The sequence below is a fragment of the Hermetia illucens genome, chromosome 1, assembly GCF_905115235.1.
Source record: "Hermetia illucens chromosome 1, iHerIll2.2.curated.20191125, whole genome shotgun sequence".
Taxonomy (NCBI): Eukaryota; Metazoa; Arthropoda; class Insecta; order Diptera; family Stratiomyidae; genus Hermetia; species Hermetia illucens.
In genome coordinates, this window is record NC_051849.1 from 162,453,920 (window position 1) to 162,471,443 (window position 17,524).

The window sequence follows — 17,524 nt, forward strand, 5'->3', positions numbered from 1 at the left end:
ATCGAAAAATTTTAAAGTGCCTGAACAAGACGACACATGAACAAAGAACAAGATCTCAGAAAACACCTACACGATCCAGGAGATTGAGCAAACTCAAGGGATTGTTTTTATGGATGCGATCGATATATTAACGTCTTCTTTGAACATCAATCATAATTCAGCGTATCAAACCATATACAAAATATTCAATTCCGGTTAAGCTTCCTGCCCATAGGCACGAATGTATGTATCTTATCTTTTAACAGAGAACGTGACTCATTTTTAGGCCGAACAGTCCCCGATGGTTAAACTTGGAGTCACTACTACGTATCAAAAACCAAAGGTCACAATATGAAGTGGAGACACTGCGGGTCTCACACTGTGAGGCAAAAATGGGCCACCGATATTAACCACATTGCATGACACAAAGCGACTGATTGGGAAAAACAGCATCAACTCCAGAAATTATTCGAAACTGAACGAAATTCCCACCGAAGTGGCAGCACGGAATATACAAAGTGAGTTCAGACTCAAGCCCTTGAAGAAGAAAAAAATTCAAATGGTAAGAGTCAAGGAGCCACTTCACTTGCACTAAAGTGACAAGTTGTTACATTTGTTACTGACCACTTTGCCAGTGCAATCAAACGAAAATGGACACCTTTGAAAGGTCACCAGATAGCCGACGCCGCCCATGATGAAGATGGCCACTCAATGTTCGTATTTTTAAACCGTAGCATCAAAATAAACTCAGTTGTTTACCGCAAATGTATTTTGGTCGTAGACCATGGCCATTTCAAAAAGACTCAGGACTGCTTGACAAGTTTTTATTTTTTTCGTCATAATAACGAAAGTTGATGAGATATTTCAAAGCCTAAATGGTTTACTTTGGGTCTACGGGTTCCAGGAAGTCACCTCCACCTCCTCTCGACGAAACTGCCTTCGTTGTTATATGATATTTGGAGAAAGAAGAACCCTTTTTGTATGTATGATGCACTCCTGGTTCAGCTAAAGGCAATGTTATGATACACCCAACGGTTACTGGCCTGCTTGAGATACTATGATCAACAGGTACACTATAACCAGTAAAAGGGGCACAATAGTTCTTCAAGGACGCGGTGCGACTTTCCCTTAACAGAATAATAATAATAATGATACACCCACCAAATTTTAGTAGATGTAAACTCTTATGAATAGGATGCAGATTATCGCACATCAAGCCCCGAGAAATCCGTCCTTGAGCCCATTTTTTTCAATATTAACCTTTGTCGCTGTATAATTTCCAGCATCTTTCAACTTTGGACGCATACATAATATTTAAAATGAAAAATAAAGACTTCATTGTCTCATTTTTCACACACAACCTCATTTTTAAGGTTTTTGTGTAAAACAAAACCTAATTAAAATCGGTTTACTGTTGGTCTGTCTGTCCGTCACATGCATTTTTCTTGGAGATGGTTGCAACGATTGACATCAAATTTGATGAAGAGGTCGAAACTGTGAACACACATGCATACAGCGAGTCACATCCCTTTACGTCGAAAGGGGAAAGGGGAAGGAGGGGTTTCCCATACATGCAAAAAGGAGATGTAAATTTTGTTTTCTACAAATATGGTTATCATCAAATGAAAGGTCTCGGTTTGTATCGAACCCGGTCTTTGTTTTGACATTTGTTGGAAATATTAGGAAAGCTGGAGAGTGCGGGGGGTCGAAAATGTTCATTTCTTTAACAAACCTATTCTCAGAAAATACAAAGCCGAAAAATATGAAGAAAATGAAGAGGGTGCCACCATACGGTGCCTAGGCTCCGAAATACCCCCATACCGATATTCTTTCAAATAAAGTTAATAATAGTATATTACTATAATTTTTAGAAATTGGCTGCAAAACCCGCCTTAAGTTCATCCTAGCACCGCCAAATTTCATCAGTAATATCGAAATCGCACTACTAGCAAAGTTATAATAGGTCAAAGTTGTCATTTCTTTCCAAATTGAAGACTATGAATCGCACTATCACCCGAAAGTGGATACTCTCACATAGTATATGCATATATTAGGTGCTACATACTAATGGTGCAAATGCACAATAAAATGTCTTTATATAAGAAATACACAAAACCTTGCATACCTGAAGCGTCCGCGTGAATGATTTATTTACCACCACAGATTGCATTTGCCAATAATAACAGTCATTGGGCTACGGCATTTACTGTAGTTCAGCCAAGCGAATTTTTCTTGCTATCTTTACCACAGATTTGCTTTGGCATCTTCAATTATCCAATCAACATAATCTACATTTAAAATAGTCTTTACCCAGGAAATAGCCTAGATAGCTGGTATCGCAAACGTTTTTCTACTACCCGTCATATCCCACCTCCTAACATTATCATCGGTATCCCTTCTAGGTCTACCTTAAAAAGGAACTCCAGACATCCCGGTTTTGCACCGAGGTCCACCAATTCGATATCGCTAAAAGGTGTCTGGGGTCCTGACCTACGCCACCGCTCCATCTCAGGCAGGTCTGCAAGCTTCTTCAAAAATTGGGAATATTTCGTCATGACAATTTTTTATTGCCATCAAGCTCGAGAATACCGCAAGAATTCATTCTAGTTCTCACCTCGGACAACCTAGCTTCCGAAATCTGCGCTGTTCTGATTCAATTTGCTTCTGGTAGAATTCTTCAAGTACTTCATGATTTCAACATCATCAACGGCGCAACAACCGGTATCCGGTCTAGGCCCGCCTTAATAAGGAACTCCAGACATCCCGGTGTTTTTACCGAGGTCCACCAATTCGATATCCCTAAAAGCTGTCTAGCGTCCTGACCTACGCCATTGCTCCATCTCAGGCAGGGTCTGCCTCGTCTTCTTTTCCTACTATAGACTTTCCGGGCTGGATCATCCTCATACATACGGATTAAGTGACCCGCCCACGGTAACCTATTGAGCCGGATTTTATCCACAACTTGACGGTCATGGTATCGTTCATAGATTTCGTCGTTATGTAGGGTACGGAATCGTCCATCCTCATGTAGGGGGCCAAAAATTCTTCGGAGGATTCTTCTCTTGAATGCGGCCAAGAGTTCACAATTTTTTTTGCTAGGAACCCAAGTCTCCGAGGAATACATAAGAACTGGCAAGAGCATACAGTAAAAGTTGTGACTCTATGATAAGACGTTTCGAACGGAACAGTTTTTGTAAGGTGAAATAGGCTCTGTTAGCTGACAACAACCGTGCACAGATTTCATCATCGTAGCTGTTATCGATTGTGATAGATAGGAGAAATTATCAACGGTCTCAAAGTAGTAGTCTCCTATCTTTATTATTTATTTATTTCGTATTAGTACCAACACTTGCGCTGTACTTAGATACTTTTGTAATTTTGAACTGAACTTTTCTTCTTATCATTATATGCTTTGCTCTTATGGAGGTCTTCAAGGACTTTGTTTTAAAATGCCTCACTCATTACGACCTATGAGCTATTCCTTGTAGTTGCTCGAGCTTGTCGGGAAAGCATTCAACTCCAGTCATTGCGTCACTCTTTCGAGTGACAACGGCCCTCTTGGAAAACCAATTACTACATAAACAGGTCTTTTGATCAAGTTTTGTAACTGAAATCAGGCATTGTCTTTTTGCAACGTTTCCACTGATTTACCATTCCTAGATAATTCCGCTGCTGGGGGCTTACCATCTGTGTGATGTGTCCCGTCTGTGTGTTTGCTTACGAACTTTTCAGTCCACCTGGTATCCCTTACACGACACTAAATGACAAAGAAATTCAAGCGCACTCTCAACAAGTCGGGAAACTGGACACTTCAGGTACGAAACGTTTCATGTATTCCTTATATATAAACCTAGCACGTAATGTATATGCATATCTTATGTCAGAATATTCACTTTCGCTTGCTACTGACATTCAAAGTCTTAGAATTTGCACTGAAGCGACAATTTTGACATATTATAACTTTGTTAGTAATAGTCTATGGTAGGACCATGCTTTATACTATAGCCTATATTGCTACAAGATCTTATGATTCTAAGATGAACCTAAGGGGGGTTTTTACAGTCAACACCTAAAAATTATTTGAACAAATTTCGGTATGGAGAGTAGTTCCGAGCATAGGCACCGTATAGTGGCAACTTCAGGATTTTTTCCAGTTTTTTCGGTTGTTTAGGTGCTGAGAATGAATCCGTGAAAATTACCACTTTTGAGTCCTCGGTGAGACCAGCTTTGAAAAGTCATTTGATACTGCACATGACAATATTCGTTGAAGAAAAATGATACGCCCTCCTTTCGCACCCTTAAATTCTACGTAGAATGATTATGTTTACACAAAACCTTAATTAGAAGCTGAGACTGTGCGGATGGGAAGAAGGGGAAGAAGGAGAAAAACAGGAATCATATTTAATTTGTTTATTTAATTTATTTTATTTTATTTAATTTGACGGACAACAAACAGAGTAAATTCCAATTAATTATTGTCCTCAGGAGGAGGAGAAAGCAAAAATCTTCTCCTACGTTTACGACTACTAAAAGTTAAAAGAACCAAGTTGTTTTGCGTTGTAATTTCGGCAAAGCCTAGGAATCGGGAAATGAAAGTAGACTTCGAGCTCTGCGAAGGGCACGTTAAAAAGATCTGCGCTACGTGTGTTATAAGACGCAGGACGGCAGGTGATGTCGTCAGCGGCGGAGCAGTCCAAGTTTAAAAAATGTGCATAGATCCAGATAGGATCTACGTTGTTGTAGGGAGGGAAGGTTCAGAAAGCGGAGGCGGGAGGGGTAGTCCACACGAGGGACGCTTTTCTTAAAGAAGAGGGAACAGAGAGAACACATTTTCAAGGGCAAGACAATCGCAGTTACGGGAGGGTGACCAGATCACAGAGCAATACTCGAAGGTATTCCTCACGATGGAATTGAAGATGGAGTCAAAATCAGAGAAGGAGCGAAGTATAAAGCCTGACAATTTTGTCCTCGATTGATGATATCGAGGCAATGGGTGTCAAAGCGGAGCTTATTGTCGAAAGTGACTCCGAGGTCTTGAATTTAAGCGGGATAAGGAATGTCCGTTCAGAGAGTAGGAGAAAGAAGGTGAGAATTTTAGGGATCAGCACATAGTGTGACACTTTCTGACGTTTAGCGCTAAACCATTAGTCGCGCACCAACGAACCAGAGTGTCCAGGTTAGATTGAAGGGAAACACAGTCCATAGGCGACGATATAGCGGAAAACAACTTAAGGTCGTCTGCATAGAGCATGTATATACACACAAAAAACTTAAAGTAAAATAGTGCCTTATCCATTCCTATCTTGTGTCTACTCTTTATACTATTTGCAAGAAACCTTATTCCTGTTCACTACTTAAATTGAGTATGGTCGACAGACAGCAGCAGTTTCTTCACTGCGAAATCATGAGCAGGAAATCGAAGTAGACAAAGCTCCCACGAATTTGCATACACAGGTACTTGTGGATGCAAACAAACCACAGCTACCGATGTTTCCATAATTTGGAGAAAGCGTCTCTTCACAATGTCTAGCACGTGTGCATAGGGGGATGCAAGTATCTTCTCAAAATGTACAAAGGTCAATTGCATTTTTCGCCTCACACATCAACAGAGTTCTCATCACCTGATTCATTCTCAGTACACACATGTCTTTCAAATACTTCCCATTTGCAGACCCAACCAACAGCAACTTGGAAGCTAACAGGTATGAAAAAATAGGTGCATATATCTATGTAGATCTGGTGCATCTATCATATGTCCTCCTTTTAGGATTCCATTTCCTTTTCAATTTACAAGTGTGTAGTCACTGTGTTGCTTCCACGACATCATTAACCCGCGACACCTATAATTAATTACGTAAGTGCTTTTTCATTTCAGTCCCGCTTCATCACAAAAATCAATTCGAAATATGTATGTGAATAAATGTCTTAGGGAACATGACGAGGCTGAATTCTAAGCACCTTCAGCGAAAAAGTTCGCATTAATTCAAATAAAACTCCGTCAGCAGATTCACTTCACATCAATTTACATGTCTGCATTGTCATGTCCTTGTTCTGCTTTTTGACTTTGGTTGTTCCTGGGATCCATAGAATGTATGTGTGTTACGTATTTAAACACATTTCATTTAGTTTTATTGTGATTAATGAGCATGTGTAGGTTGGGATCGAAAAGAGTAAGCTTTATTGATTGTGGATTCATTGTATTTAGAAAATGTACGTAAGTGCAGAGGAACATTGGAAAAAGGGCTTCGTTCTTGCTTCTCTTTCATGGTTATTCGCAAGGTTGAACAACAGCCTTACTGCTGACACTCACCGGAAAGTTAAATTGCTTTTTAATGACCAGGCACGATTATGGAATCTTTCTAATTCATTTATAATGCTTAATATGAAATAAATTCGTTCTTTTATAAGAGCATTCTTGAAAAGAACTTTATTAATGGACAAAGGATTTTGTGTTATATCTCATATTTTAAGTTGAATAAGGGGGATGGCAATTCGTTGATGAACGACCTGCTCAATTTGAAATTATATTGCTGATCCTCGAATAAAGACGGATTTTTTAGAGGTCATAATGGGGAATAATTGGACCTTGAAACCTGTGATCACTTCCCGATACCAATTCTCAACATTATATCTGCTTGCATTGTTCTAAACGACAACTCCAGTCGCAATAGCTTAAAATTCTGGAGTCGAATATGATGCTGCCTGTATGTGACAGTTTACCTTTGGACTCTGGTATGCATCCCAGAAGTAAATGAGGAAATTGAAATAGATGGTATAAAACAAGGTACCAAAGTCGATAACAATTCCCTAGCTCATCCTAAAATCCCATGTGTACAACGTGAGAGTGAGAGAGAAGTGTGAAGAGGCTTTTTCTATTTCCCGAGGCCAAAGCAGTAAAATGATTCCTTGGTGGAACCGGAAACTGCAAAATCTCAGGAAAGCAACCAGTCGACTTCTGAACCGTGCTTGCAAAAGTAACAAGAACGAAGACTGGTTAAATTTCAGGAACTCACTGCATAAATATAAGAAGCTCGTTAGGTGAGGAACTGCAAGGCGAAGGAGAGACTTCAAGGCTGTGAAGTCCTTAAAAGGGACTCTCTTAGAAAACCCGACGGTACTTTCACGAGCACCAGACTGGATTCAGTACAGACCCTCCTGGAAGTACACCACCCGGGAGAACGGGTGGGAGAAGTGGCAGGGGGAGAGTTGACGATTCTTGCAACCCGTTCAACACGCAAGTGCTGCAAGGGAAACTGGAACACTGCGAAAGTAGTTGTTACCCATGAAAAGATTAGAGCTGCTATACTGTGCTTTGAACATTTCAAAGCACCTGGCATGGATGGCATCTATCCGGTAATGATAAAGGAGGGTATCGAGCACTTAGAGCAACCTCTAAGAAATATTTTTCGAGGATGTCTTGCTTTGGGCTACGTGCTTGCTTCTTGGCAATAGGTTAAGGTAGTCTTCATACCGAAACCTGGGAAATATGACTATTATAATCCAAATAACTTCAGACAGATCGGCTTGACTTCATTCTTGCTGAAAGCTTTGGAGAGACTGGTGGAGCGTCACATTCGTGGAAACGCATTTAGATCGCACCCACTTAATGAAAACCAACATGCTTACCAGCGTGGAAAGTCCTGTGAGTCTGCTGTTCATTCTGTGGATACAAAGATAGAGGATGCAACTTTAAATGGTGAGTAGGCGATGGGGGTGTTCGTGGACATTGAAGGGGCCTTTAACTGTGCGCCTTTTCAAAAATTTTGCGATGCCGCCAGAGAGCATGGTGTTGATGATGCTTTAATTAAGTGGATCCATGCTAACGCAGAGATTGCTGTGCGCTCCAGTGGGTGTCGCTCGCTATCTCACTGCAGAAACAACGAAAGGCTGCCCCCAAGGAGGTGCGCTTTCGCCGCTTCTGTGGAGTATGCTGATCGACTCATTACTATGCGAACTGCACAATTTGCCAATACACGCTCAAGCTTATGCTGATGACGTGGCTGTGCTTGCTGTTGATCGAGATCTTGGAACGGTGTGTAGAGATATACAACGTGCCGTTGATTTAATAGACAGTTGGTGCCTCAGACATGGCCTTTCAGTTAATCCAAATAAAGCCACAATGAGATTATTCACAAAAAGGAGAAAAGTGGATGGACTCTGCCTCCCTGAGATAAGGGGCACTACCCTTCAACTCTCTGAAGAAGTGAAATATCTGAGAGTCAATCTAGATAAAAAAAAACTTCTTAGGAACAAATATCCAGAGATAAGGATGAAACGAGCTATCACAACCTATGGGCTGTGCAGACGGACTTTTCCCTCGACATGGAGACTCAGGCCTCATATGGTAATGTGGATATATGTTGCTATCATTAGGCCGATGTTCGTACATGCATCCGTAGTGTGGTGGGTTAACGTGAGACAAAAAGGTTTTCACCGTAAACTGCAAAGAATTGTGTGTCTAGGTATCATTGGTGCCATGAGCACGACATCCGGCGCAGATCTAAATACTACCCAATTTGTAGCCCCTGGATATATCATATTTATTCAAAGCACTGCAATGAGAGCAGCTGATAGACTAATTCGATCTATGGGGAAACAACGAATATGGGGGGCACAGAATATTGGAAGAGTTACTGGGAGTACTGAATCCAGTTCTTACAATGCCTTCCGCTTCTCATGCCCCTATACATCTGTTTGGTAGAAGATGTGAGGTGACCCTAAAGCGTAAAAAGAACTGGGAAATCCCAGAGGAATGCGTGGCGGGATATACGGAAGTCTTCTACACCGATGGCTCAAAAACAGAACAGAGTTCGGGGGCCGGAGTCTACCTCTCGAATAAAAACGAGAAATGGGTTTTTCCTTTGGGACAGTATGCAACGGTTTTTCAAGCCGAAGTTTGTGGGATCCTAAGAGCGGCAAACTGGGTGATTGACGAGAGGTTGGAGGACAAGCGTATCGCAATCTACAGTGATAGCCAAGTTGCATTGAGGGCGTTGAGTAGTCCTTTGATTACCTTAAAAATCGTTGAGGAATTCAGAAACCGTTTGAACTCTATCTCTAGATTCAATACGGTAGAACTACTCTGGATACCTGGTCACTATGGCATAGAGAGGAATGTAATCTCGGGTGCTTTAGCGAAATAGGGGTCAATCTCCCCTATGCAGGAATCGGAACCAGCAATTGGAGTATCAGTAGCATTAACTAAGTCTGTCTTCAAAAACTAGGAACAAGGAAAGTTTATCCTGTCGAAAAGCAGGAGGACTTGCAGGAGAATTGTGGGCATTCTGACAGGTCATAATTCACTAGCTGGGCATATGTTCAGAATAGGAATTACTCAAGATGATACGTGTCTCTCCTGTAATGAAGAAGCGGAATCCACGGAGTATTTGCTATGTGAATGCCCCGCCTATGGACACCTCAGGCATCAGATCTTTGGTGCCGATGTTCTTCAGTTGCGACGGGTAGCATCACATCCACTAACGGAAATCCTACGATACGTTAACGAATGCGGAATATTCCGTTAGATGCGAGTGGCGAGTACAATGGGCCAACACGACCTGAGTGCTCAGAAGCTGTAGCTTTTCCCCCACCACATACACACAGACAGCTAAAAGAACCAGAATTATGTCTGATCGATGTAATGTGATGTAAATTAAAATTTCATGGCTCTTATTGCGTGAAATTTGTTTTTTTTTTTCCCTTCCATTTGATTGACTTGAAGAAGAAACCTTAGTTTTCAAATTTGAATTAAATCTGCTATATACTGTACTAGGAAATATATTCCAGTTTTCCTTGAATTGTCTGAAAACACAACCGACAGGGAGATCGAGTTTTTCCTTAAACCTCCAGAGCTTACACTCTTACCCTTAATTTTATCCTGCATGCAAAATTAATTAATTAATAATAATTTGAGTAATTCACTCTTAAGTTGTTAGGACACTCATTCAACAAAACAAAAGATGGATTTTTTTAAACTGCCAAACCTCTTAAAGAATTATACCGAGTTTGAAGCATGTTAAAATCAACAATCAGTCTGTCTATCTGTCTTTTTCTAAATCGCTGGAAGATGGAAGTTCAAAACCTTACACTGGCTCCTGATATATGATTTTGTGAGAGAGTGTCAACTAACCCCATCTTCTTCCTTGACTTATTCCACAGAACAAGCATTATTTATTCATTTATTTATTTAATTTAATGGACAACAGAGTAAATTCCAATTAATTATTGTCCTCAAGAGGAGGAGAAAGCAAAAAACTTATCCTACGTTTAAAACTACTTAAAGTAGGGAAGTTAAAAGGAAAAAGCTGTTCTGCGTTATAATTCCGGCAAAGCCTAGGAATCAGGGAATCAAAGTAGACTTCGAGCTCTGCGAAGGGCACGTTGAAAATGTCTGCGCTACGTGTGTCATAAGACACAGGACGGCAGGTGGAACAGTCCATCAGACCCGAGGAAAGTTTAAAAAATGTGCATAGATCCAGATAGGATCGACGCTGTTGTAGGAAGGGAAGGTTCAGAAAGCGGAGGCGGGAGGGGTAGTCCACACGAGGGAAGCTTTTCTTAAAGAAGAGGGAACGGGTGAATTTACGTTGCACATTTTCAAGGGCAAGACAATCACAGTTACGGGAGGATGACCAGATCACGGAGCAGTACTCGAGGGTATTCCTCACGAGAGAATTGAAGAGAGCTAAGGAGGGATTGGATGGAGTTAAAATGAGAGGAGGGGCGAAGTATAAAGCCTGACAATTTTGCTGCTCGATTGATGACATCGAGGCAATGGGTGTCAACGCGGAGCTTATTGTCGAAAGTGACTCCGAGGTCTTGATTGGAATTTAAGCAGGATAAGGAATGTCCGTTAAGAGGATAGAAGAAAGAAGTGGGTGAGGATTTTAGGAAGTAGCACATAGAGTTTGAGCTTTAGCGCTAAACTATTAGTCGAGCAACGAACCAGAGTGTCCAGGTTAGATTGAAGGGAAACACAGTCCATAGGCGACGATATAGCGATATATATTATGTTGCGGAGCAATATCAGTTACTAATGGTTCATTTTGTTTTTCATGATCTTTGTCCGGAGTGTTCCTCAAAACATTATTGGTGATATTTTCATGGAGTCAAACCACGCTTATTGACGATGATAGATGTGCAATTCGCTGACTGCATTTGTTGCGTCATAGAGGCGTCCTGACGAGAGTATGAAGAATTATATTTGTCCTGGCCACTAAAGTACGCTTAAACAAAATAGTTGTGACAATTCTGTACCCAAACAAAATTGTATGTGGGTAAGCTGGAATCAGCTAAGATTGAAAAACTGAAAGTTTCGATGAATATAATTCTTACACTTATCGGATTTTGAATTTGCTATAGACAAAGCAAACGGGATTCGTAGTCACTTTCAGCGCCGTTATTGCGCAGGACTAAAACACGAGGCAGCGTCTAATGAGATTGCCTCTGTCCTGGGATCGAAACCGATCAACTAACAAAAAACATTTTTTGAAAGCCCAAGAAAATTAGTGGTCCGTGCACAACAATAAAGGAATAAGTTGCTCTTCAAATCAGTGCGGCCTTCCATTAAGTAGATGGCGAGCTCAGGACCATTCTATCTCCAAACAGAATTGTAGATTGTATCCTATCTTGGACCTCCTTATTATTGGATGGGAAGCTAGCCTTTCACCATCAACGCAAATTCATCTAGTGCAAGAATATGCGGATGCCACCTACATAAGCTCCTGTGAATCATCCTTTGGAGCTTTTATTCGTGTATTCAACAGCTCCGCCCGTCCATATAATCTATTTGATATTCAAACTATACTATGGTGGAAACCTCTGTATTGCTCGCATATAATAACATCCTGACCGTCTATCTGCCTCATACGTTATTCGGAAACAGTTATACTGACCTATATGAAATTTGGGGTGATACGTCGAGTTTTTGAAAGAGTCCTTATACATAAAATTGTGGATTCAATGAGCCTTTCATTTTCCTCACATACAGCTGTTCAGACGTCAAAAAAACCTCAAATCTAAAGATGATTATTCAAAACTACGAGTGGTTTTTTTTAATCGATTTCTTTTTATTAACCCTTCGTAAGTACCTTAATATACTACACAATTTCTGTCTTTCCACCACCCATATCTTTCTCTATGCTCAATCTCTCCGAATTTACTTGTTGGATTATGAGTCGACCGGTTAGGCCGAAGTCGTCCTTCCGAGTAGCGTTACCCCTTACAAGAAGACATAACGATAAGATGCAGATACACGTACTTGAATCTAGATAATGGGGGCAGTTACACCATGAGTCACTTACGATCGTTGACAATTTTTGCTTTGGTAGATGGCCAAAAATACCCTCTGCGCTACTAGTGTAACGGTGGCATTTGTTTCAGGATGGGGTAGGTGTAAGCTGTTGAAAACAGCTTTTCGGAATGGGTGAGCGATAAAAGGTCGGATGGTACCAGTAGGCACATCACACCACCCCGGAACCTGGAATTGCTTTACTCAAATCCCTGTGTTTCCCCTTTTGCAGCATTTTGAACTCTTCGTCAGCGAAATGGGAGCTTTACGTAATCAATAATTAATTGTAACTACTCAACACGCGATAACGCTCCCCGACAACGTTCTCACATCCGGATACTTGCTAGTAAACTGTCCGGTATACAGTACTTTAAATGACGAAATTGACATGTGGAACACTCGTTTTTTAATGAAAGGCGAAGGTTTGCGTCTTGCGATCCGTAAAAATACTGAACTACCTCGCCTCAACTAGTATTTCACAGTCGTCCGTTTCGTATTTACGTTCCGCTAGACCTTCAGAGGAAACAAAATGGCTTTCAGCTACAGTTAATCCATTTTTAGAGGACTGCTCCAATCGCGAAGTCAGCTGCACCCCAGAAAATGACCAAAGGGTCCATTAGATTTCCCATGGCTAATTGAGACTGGATATGTCAAATTAACTCGCACAAGGCCCAACCGACTAAAATACGAAAAATATTCCAGTGCTCCTGTTCAAAATAGTCAAACATGTACTGAACCGCGATTAAGTTTTGGTAGACCCATGGCCTTAACGAAAATTTACTAATCTTTATGGAAAGCTATCGAAAAACAAGATCCCCGTTGCTGTGACCATGGCCTGTAATGGAGTCCTTACCGAAAAAGAGTTGATATGATAGATGGTACTCAACCGCCTGCATACCCTTGCACTAATCCACCATGTTACCCATTCGAATTTCTAAATCAAAAATTTAAGCAATTCCTTGAACATTATGTTTCCTTAAACTTGAGTGAATGGACAACTCTTCGATGCCAGAAGATTTGTTTATACTTTACTTGGTCTGCTGCTTGCTTTGACAATCAGCTTCACCCCAAAAGTCTAAATTTAGCGCCTACCCTAGAGTTGCTTCAACTGGATCAGATAATATTCAATATTATTTATTCGTGAAAGAAAAACACTGCATATCATTTCATACTATAAAAACTGTCTATCAGCCTTGAAGGAACCTTATTCAAACTTCCCATCCCATCCATTTGCTCACCCATGCAAATAAGCTTACAATCTAACAAATTAGGACGAATTCAACTTCATTCCCAGTTGCTTTTTCTACAATATTCTTACGCTGTACATGCGTCATTTTAACTTTAGTTCCTTAAGACAACTTCAAATTACTGTAATGGATCCAATGGTTGCTTGGAAAAATGCAGGGCTTGAAATTATTACGAATAATAGCAGAAAACACTCGAAGATGAACACGTGCCATGGACGAGGAACCTCCCTCAAGAATGAAAATTCATTACTCCATGACAGCAAAACAAGCGCATAACATGTAAAAAAGAGGGAAGACAATTTCCAGGATAATTGTTTTAAAGCTAGCAAAAGGATGATGCTGCTTCCACCGAAATTAAATCCAATAGGACTAAATCTCATAACTCTCTAGAAGGATACAGTAATTTGATATGAGGATATCATGGAAAGACAGCAAGCAAGCACGCAGAGAATTGTAATTTTTGTTTCCAGAAAGGATGATTTTATACTAATGGGGCAAATCAGGCATATAATCAACTAAGCTCCTTATGAGTATGTTTACTGTTTAAGTTGCAGGTTCTAGGTCAAACTAGATACAGTGTGGAAGGTAGAAGTGTGTGCAAAATGTTCTCAAATTGTATGGAGCACTGGATTCATGGCATCGACCCCTGTTTGGCCAATAACACCACGAAGTTTCAAAAAGGAAAAGTTGCATCAAAAATTCTCTCTCAATAGAGCAACGTTCTACTTGATACAGACGATATCCAATATGTGTATTTATTTCCGATCTAACGACATGGTGCTGCAAATTTTGTAAACCTAATTTAAATCGATTGATTCTCACGCTCTCGTTCTTTCTCCCTGTAGTTATCTGTCTGTTCGTAGACCATATTCGTACGAAAGTTGTTGAACTTATTTCCACGAAATTCGGGATGACTATGTGTACTATAATGTCACATGCTTGGAAAAAATGGTAAATTTTTTCCCCAACTTATAGGGCCACTTCTTGTACACGGAGAAAGGGTGCTTTTTATCAAGTAAAGCAACGCGGAGTATCGAATTAAAAGCCCGAATTACTGTTATGTTTCCTTAAATTCAAAGCCATTTCTGAGTTATCTCATAAATACACACGTACCCAAGCAAGAAAACTAAATTTAGTAAAATACAGAGATACACAAATCCTGCCGAAGAAGAATAACCAAAAACAAATTAATGAGGATTTTTCCACGAGGTGATGATCTATAATAATGCGCTTTCTCAATATTTGTACTGTAAGATCCTTGGCAAGTTTGTATGGTGAAAGAAAAGCATTGCACATGTTCGACGTTCTTGTGGCTCGCGTATGAACTGTTCAGTGTATCGTTTTGATGGAATTGATGTCGTGTATATAATGCATGGAATCAGGAGACATACACAAGGGACATCATCGACCTTATACATAACCCGCATATATGGGATCACATTCCGTGCCCCATGGAACAGACTACGTCGAAATCACACCCGCTACTGTGCATTATCTAAAGTCATAGAAGCTGTAATGTGGTCACTATGCTTTGCAGGCCAAAGTTTCCTTCTGCAATGTGACAAGATCTGTAGAACGTTTTAATAGAGATCATGCTTTGCAAATAGTTCAAACAACGCACGATAATCACTCGAATAAACGCTAACAACAGACAAACAACCCAATACACAATTTATTCAGACGTATACCCCACCCTTATCTCTCGTTTCACAGCCTTTGTCCCGTTCAATTGTGGAATGAAAACGACCATTGCTTCGGTTGACCTCCTCGTGATCAATCTCAATGCTCCAACCAATCTTAGCTAGTCAGTTCTTTTCAGCGCGAACTACTTGTCCCTACTATCGAAGAACCCCATATCAATCGCCATTGTCCTCATTTCATATCGCGTTACGTCACTGAACCAACTGAACATCTTCGCTTCCATTACCGCGAGCTCCCGTGCATTGTCTCTGTTAATCGGCCAACAAAGGACCAATAACACCGACATAGAATTTAGAATTGAAACATTTCGTTGATATGTCAGTCGTGAAGGATGCCAGTTGGGGAGATCTATTTTACAGGTTACACTGTTACGTGAAGCAATTTCATAGCGCAATTCAACCTTCACTGATATCATTATTCCGAGATACTCACATTGGTGAGTTCCCGGCAGAAAGTTGTCACTGTCAGTGATAGTGCCTTTTTCATTGGGGTCCGTTTTCAAAAAATCTACTTTATTTTGCTTTTGTCGGAGGCCATACTGTGCCAGGGGATCACAATTTTGCACAAGTCTAGCATACGCAAACGACAATAGAATGTTAGGTGGAGCTGGCTTATTTGCACTAACTGTTTTTTAGAAAAAAAAACGAAATTCCTATTAAGTCTGGGTTGTTCTTCCCACGATGTCGATATCGTCAGCATAGGCCAGTAGTTGGGCGGACTTGAAGAGAATGGTGCCTCTCGCATTTACACCGGCATTGCGAAACACTTTCTCCAGGGCCAGGTTGAAGAGGACGCATGATAGGGTTTTGAGAGTGATCCTGCTGCTTTTATCTGACCTCACACATTGGTCAGGGTCAGCGTAGTCAGTCTTATCAATTTCGTTGGGATACCGAATTCTCTCATGGCCGTATACAGTTTTACCCTGGCTATGCTGTCATAGGCGGCCTTAAAGCCGGTGAAAAGATGGTGCAATGATGGCCATATTCCAACAGTTTTTCCATCGCTTACTGCAGAGACAAAATCTGATCTGTTGCTGATTTGCCTGGAGGCTATCCGCCCTAGCAAGATAGAGGAGAATATCTTATAGATGGTACTCAGCAACGTGATACCTCTAAAGTTGATGCACTGCGTGATATCCCTGGCATTAATTCGCTGCCCCATTCTTTGAGCATCAGCTGGTGAGCTACTTGGTGTAATTGGTCGCCTCCATATTTAACCAATTCGTCTGTAATTCGATCGGCTCCTGACGACTTATGGTTTTTAAGCCAGTGGATTGCACGGACTGTTTCTCCTAAACTTGGTGGTGGCAGTATTTATCCGTCGTCTTCAGTTGGCGGGACCTCCAACTCGCCAATGTTTTGGTTGCTGAGCAGTTCATCTAAATACTCAACCTATCGCTCCAATATGCCCATTCTGTCCGAAATCAGATTTCCCTCTTTGTCTCGGCAGGATGAGCATCGAGGTGTATAGAGCTGCATCCTGCTGACTCGTTGGTAAAATTTCCGCGCCTGATGCGGTTGCTTCCTGTACTTTTCTAGTTCACAGACTTGTTGTTTCTCCCAGGCTTCTTTTTCCGTCTATGAATTCGCTTCTTCGCTCGACGGAGTTCGTGATAAGTCGTGTGCCCGCGTTCTTTGAAAATGCAGCAGAGGCCCACGTATGTTTGTGGACCACTTTTCGCGCAAACCAGGTACTTCCAACAACCATTTCGTGTGACCCTGCTAATTGAATAATCCGGAGTCCGTTATCATTGGTACCCCTATGTAAGCTAAATAATACGGGCCCCGCCCCTACTTGACTGTTGAAATATCCAAGTGTGATTTTGATATCATACTTGGGACATGCTTCGAGGGTCCGCTCAACTGCTTCATAGAAATCTCCTCTGTAGAAGCGTGAATGTTAATGAGGTTTATATCTCTAAACTTGTCTCGCAAACGCAGAGTGCATAGCCTTTCGCTCATATTTTCAAAGCCAATAACAGCAGGTTTCATTTTTTGGCTGACTAAGAAACCTACTCCAAGCACATGGTTTACTGGATGGCCGCTATAATATAATAATATATATATTGTTATAATATATGGTGTAGCGGCTCTTATCCAGGAAACCGGTCCCTTTCCATCGCGTCTCTTGCAACGCTGTTACATCAGCCTTATATTGGGATAGGGTATCGGCTAGCTGCTCAGCAGCATTCAGTCTGTTCGTCGTTGTGAAATCCATCCTGTCCGAAGCTCCTTCCGTGGCTCCGTAACATCGGTATTCCATGTAAGATTGTTAGTCCTACCCAACCTCCAGAAGATATCCTGGTAGT

At 41.1% G+C, this 17,524-nt stretch overlaps 1 protein-coding gene across 2 annotated transcripts in view; it reads left to right on the forward strand.

The window, feature by feature from the left end:
* LOC119656135 (cyclin-dependent kinase 5 activator 1) overlaps window positions 1-17,524 on the forward strand; it is a 140,584-nt gene that overhangs the window by 57,963 nt on the left and 65,097 nt on the right. The gene's annotated exons all lie outside the window — the stretch shown is intronic.